Raw genomic sequence first — 6,000 nt, 5'->3', positions numbered from 1 at the left:
GAATCTGCCTTCACCACACTCTCAAGCAGTGCATTCTAGATCCTAATTGCTCATTACATAAAAAGAGTTTTCCTCATGTCATCTTTGGTCCTTCTGCTATTCACTTTCTATTGGTGTCCTCTGGTTCTCGACCGTTCTACTAAAGGAATGTCTTCCCTGTATCCGTTCTGTCTAGACCGTTCATGATTTGGAATACTTCTATCAAATGTTCTCTCAACCTTCTCTAAGGAGAACAACCCCAGCCTTTCCAATCTATCCATTTATACTGAAGTCCTTCATCTCTGGAACCATTCTTTTCTACAACCTAAAGCCCTCACATCTTTCCTGAAGGATGGTGGTCAAAATTGGATACAATATTCCAGTTGAAGCTGAACCAGTATTTTATAAAAATTCATCATAACTTCCTTGATTTTGTACTCTATGTCATGATTTATAAAGCTTAGGGTCCTGTATGCCTTTTTAACCATTTTCGCAACCTTCAACAATTTATGCACATGTACCCCCACATCTCTGTGTTCCCTTTACAATCATATCTTTTACTTTATATTGTTTGCCCTCATTCTTAATATCAAAATGTGTCACCCTACCCTTCTCTGCATTAAAATTTCAGCTGGCACTTGTCTGCCCAATCCAGCAGCCTGTTTATATCCTCTTGAAGTCTATCATTATTGTCCTCACAGTCCATTACAATCCCAGGTTTTGTGTTGTCTGCAAATTTTGAAACAGTGCCCTGTACACATCTAGATCATTAATATATATGAAGAAGAGCAGTGATCCTAGTACTAACCCATAGGGAACTCAACTGTATACATTCCTCCAGTCCAAACACAACTGTTGACTACTACTCTTTGTTTCCTGTCATTTAGCCACTGTAGCCATGCTGCCACTGCCACTTTTATTCCCTGTGCTTCAACTTGTTAACAAACCTATTTTGTAGCACTTGAGCAAATGTCTTTTGTAAGTCCATGTAAATTACATTACCTTTATCCACTCTCTCCGTTAACTCGCTGGACATAAGAAATAGACATTTGAATGGGCTATTTGACCCTATGAACCTGCTCTATCATTCAATGGCTGAATATCAAGGAATTTGCTACCACTTAGTCCCATTAATTTTTCTAGTACTATTTGTTTACTTACACTAAGCATATTGTAGACAATAATGTAGAAGTTGGATCTGCATGTGGTGATACTCTGAGCATGAGATAGTTGCAACCAGGGCAAGGTACAAGGATGGACAGGTGCCAACTCCCCAGAGGGCAAGGTCTATATGAATCCTGCTGCAGAGAACTCAGATGAGCCCTTCAATGAGGTAGGCTACAGGGCAAGGCTGATGGGTATGCACAATGAAATGTTTGGTGCATTGGGAAGCCTGCCAGAAAGCCTGTGCTCAATATCAAGGAACATGGAGGAGTCTGGCACCAACTTGGCACTGGGATTTGTGCAGAACTTTGAGCCCGTCCTTTCCAGAATGGGAGTAGTGGTCAACTCCATGTGAACATTTGTGGACCCAGATATGATTCAGCATCTGATCACAGATGTATCAATTTCCACTGCAGTGCAAACAGCTTCCACCATCATGGCTCTGGACATCTTTGCACTCCTGCAATCTGCTCCGAAACAGACCTTCCCCCTACAGATCCTCTGCATATATAGTCTTCTGCAGAGATCACTTCTTCCCCTCCCTCTTTCAGCATCTTGTCCTGCTCTGGGTAGTCATTGCTCATTCTCCCAGTCATAGTCAATGCCAAAAAGAAGCCCGATTTTCCACTCATGTCTGGAAGCAACTGGTTTGCTCAGAAGCCTTGAAGTCAGCAAAAAAAATCCTTCAGCATCTCCCATACCACTCCCTGCAGACTTGGAACAACTACTAAAGACATCAGACACCTGCAGAATTGTACCAACAGCCGACAGAAATCAACTAGCAAATGATCTCTAAGTAACAATGATCCCTTTAAAAAGTGCCAGTGGTGGTACCTTCATGCTGCTTATCCTAACTTCAGTTGTGAGAGATTAAGAGAGGGTGTAGGCTGGAGAGTGGAGTACCATAATGGCAGTTATGCCTTGCACACTGATTGACATCATAATCTGCCTATTCTGCGTACTTCTGGCAGACGTTTCTTTGTTCCCCACTACTACTTCACCAGCATCATTTTCCAGTGGCCCAATGTCCACTTTTGCCTCTCTCTTACCCTTTATACATCTGAAAAAACTCTTACAATCTTCTTTTATATTACTGGCTAGTTTACCCTCATATTTAATCTTCTCCCTCCTTATTTCTTTTTTAGTTGTCCTCTGTTGGTCTTTGTAGGCTTCCCAATCCCCTGGTTTCCCACTGCTCTTCGCCGCATTCTATGCTTTCTCTTCAGCTTTTATGCTGTCCCTGACTTCCCTTGTCAGTCATGGTTGCCTCGTCCTCCCTTTAGCATGCTTCTTCTTCCTAGGGATGAATTTTTGCTGTGTCTCCCAAATTACTCCCAGAAACTCCTGCCATTGCTTTTCCACTGTCTTTCCTGGTAGGTTCATCTCCCAGTCAATTCTGGCCAGCTCCTCCCTCATGCCTCTGTAGTTGCCTTGATTCAACTATAATACCGTTACATCTGATTCCAGCTTTTTCCTCTCAAATTGCAGGGTAAATTCTATCATATTATGGTCACTTCCCCCTAAGGGTTCCTTCACCTTAAGCTCCCTTATCAAATCTGCCTCATTACACATCACTTAATCTAGAATTGCCTGTTCCCTAGCGGGCTCCACCACAAGCTGCTCCAAAAAGCCATCTCGTAGACATTCCACAAATTCCTTTTCTTGGGATCCACTACCAACATGATTTTCCCAGTCTACCTGCATATTGAAATCCCCCATGATCACTGTAACCTTGCCTTTCTTACACACCTTTTCTATCTCCTGGTGTATCTTGTGCCCCACAACCTGACTACTGTTCGGAGGCCTGTACATAATTCCCATTATGGTTTATTTTACCTTTGCGGTTCCTCAACTCTACCCACACAGATTCTACATCATCTGACCATATGACGTTTCTTGCTATCAATTTAATTTAATTTCTTACTAACAAAGCAACCCCACCCTCTCTGCCAACCTGCCTATCTTTTCGATAGGATGTATATCCTTGGATATTTAACTCCCAGTCCTGATCCCCTTGCAGCCATGTCTCCATGATGCCCACCACATCATACCTGATACTTTACTTTAAGGTCAAATCACAATAAGCAAAAATCTCATATGGACAAAAATCATGATAGGAGCAAGTGGTCCAGTCAGAACCCTTGAAGTCAAACCAAGACTTCTACCACATGCCACACCACTCCCTGTCCAATTCACCTATGCTAAGTAAGAGTACATAACACCAAACATCCTTACAAACTCAGCAGGAACCAGAAGAAATCAATCAGCAATTAAACTGTTGGTAGTTGATCTTTTTTTTAATAGTGCTGATGGGACATCCTTCCCAGTCTTGAATGCATGTCCAGCTACCCAAGATTACGAGAGGGCACTCACTGAACCATTCAGGTCAAAAATGGCAATTGTAGCATCAAGTCAGAATTACACACCAACTGATTCCACAACCTGCTTGCTCTACATGTGCTAATGACCTTACCAAAATAGCATCCAACACAGCCAGCAGCAGAAGCATGCATACATATCCTAGACACCATTTTAAGCCAGAAATGGCAGCCATAGCGATACACAACTGAAATTCCCAGTGATACCATTTACTAAATGGGAAAGGGGGAAGCATTTGAGGAATTATGAGTTGGTTATTATAGATTCATAAGTACGTTGTGGCTGTATTTTGCAGGGCTGATTCTCAAGAAATATTTTAAATGTTAATTAAAGCAGTACTTTGCAATGTTTCTTTTTCTGAATATTAAGCCCATCTTGTATCATCGGACATAGGTATCACCTTGTAACATTCAATATTGTAATGCTGACAATTGACCCAGAAACACTATAACATGATACATATTTGAAAACCATTTGCAGGAAACATTGGTTAGAGGAGTTGCCACGACACTAAAGACGAGAGCTACCTGTTGGCTATTATTGGAAGTCAATTCTAAGAATCAGTCCACGCTCTATATGGCCTACGTTAATGCGAAAGGATGTACAACTGCCAGTACAATACAACCGCTGACCTTTATTCTTCTCTTGCTGGCAGTTAAAAAATACACCGTGGTTCTTCTTTGAGTCCAGTGACCATTCAGTATCTGGATGAACGATGTGATACTTGCCAACTACAAACTGCAGCAACTTAAAGAAAATGCTCTAGAATATTAGTATATAGTTGTTCTCTTTTGATTTTGCTCTGAGCCCCTATTTTTTAGATCTTGTTTAATCTCTTTCCCTTTAGGTTACTCACTTTATGCCACTTCCCCTCACTATGGCTAGTCCAAGATGTTAGAGATTTGGAAGCCTCCTTTCTCTCTCAGACTTTGGAACTCCCTTTTTTGTGCACAAATTTTTTTCATTTTCATTCATATGATGTGGGTGTAGCTGGCGAGGCCAACATTTATTGCCCATCCCTAATTTCCCTTGAGAAGGCAGTGGTGAGCTGACTTCTTGAACTGCTGCAGTCCATGTGTTGTAGGAACACCCACAGTGCTGTTAGGAAGGGAGTTCCGAGATTTTGACCCAGCGACAGTGAAGGAGCGGTGATATGTTTCCAAGTCAGGCTGGTGTGTGGCTTGGAGGGGAACGTCCAGGTGGTGGTGTTCCCATGTGCCTGCTGCCCTTGTCCTCCTTGGCGGTAGAGGTCACAGTTTCTGAAGGTTCTTCGAAGAAGCTTTGGTGAGTTTCTGCAGTGCGTCTTGTAGATGATGCACACCGCTGTCACTGTGTGTTGGTGGTGGACAGAGTGAATGTTTAAGATGATGGATGGAGTGCCAATCAAGCGGGCTGCTTTGTGGAAGGTTTTGAGCTTCTTGAGTACTTGGGAGCTGCACTTATCCAAGCAAGTGGAGAGTATTCCATCACACTCCTGACTTGTACCTTGTAGATGGTGGACAGGCTTTGGGGAATCAAGAGGTGAGTTACTCTCCACAGAATGCTAAGCTTTTGAACTGTTCTTGTAGCCACAGTTTTTATATGATTAGTCCAGTTCAGTTTCTGGACAATGGCAACCCCCAGGATGTTGATGGTGTGGGAATCAGCGATGATAATGCTACTGAATGTCAAGGCGAGAAGGTTAGATTCTCTCTTGTTGGAGATGGCCATTGCTTGATGCTTGTGTGGCATGAATGTTACTTGCCACTTGTCAGCCCAAGCCTGAATATTGTCCAGGTCTTGCTGCGTATGGACATGGACTGCTACAGTATCTGAGGAGTCGTGAATGGTGATGAACATTGTGCAATCTTCAGCAAACAGGAGCTGAGTGGCCCTGGTAGAACCCAAACTGACCTTGGCCAGGTGCATAGCTCATTCTGGAACACAAGTACTACTGCGGAATGTTGTCAGAGCCCATAGCCTTTGCAGTATCCAGTGCCTTCAGTCATTTCTTGACATCATGTGGGCTGAATTGAATTGGCTGAAGATTGGCATCCGTGATGCTAGGGACCTCCAGAGGAGGCTGAGATGGATCATCCACTCGGCACTTCTGGCTGAAGATTGTTGCAAATGCTTCAGCTTTATCTTGTGCTGGGCTCCTCCATCATTGAGGATGGGGATATTCGTAGAGCCTCCTCCTCCTGTGAGTTGTTCACTTGTCCACCACCATTCACGACTGGATGTGGCAGGACTGCAGAGTTTAGATCTGATCCGTTGATTGTGGAATCGCTTAACTCTGTCTATCACTTGCTGGTTATGCTGTTTGGTATGCAAGTAGTCCTGTGCTGTAGCTTCACCAGTATTATGATGGATGTAATTGGTAAAGTGGAGTTATTTAAACAGTCCTGGAGGGAAACTTTAAACAACTGTCTTAACCTATAATTTTAAGTGTTTTGTTTGAGATGCGACTCTAAATTCAGGAATCAGACCATCAGTTCT

The sequence above is a fragment of the Carcharodon carcharias genome, chromosome 16 (genome assembly GCF_017639515.1).
Source record: "Carcharodon carcharias isolate sCarCar2 chromosome 16, sCarCar2.pri, whole genome shotgun sequence".
NCBI lineage: Eukaryota > Metazoa > Chordata > Chondrichthyes > Lamniformes > Lamnidae > Carcharodon > Carcharodon carcharias.
This window is presented reverse-complemented; position numbering follows the sequence as displayed.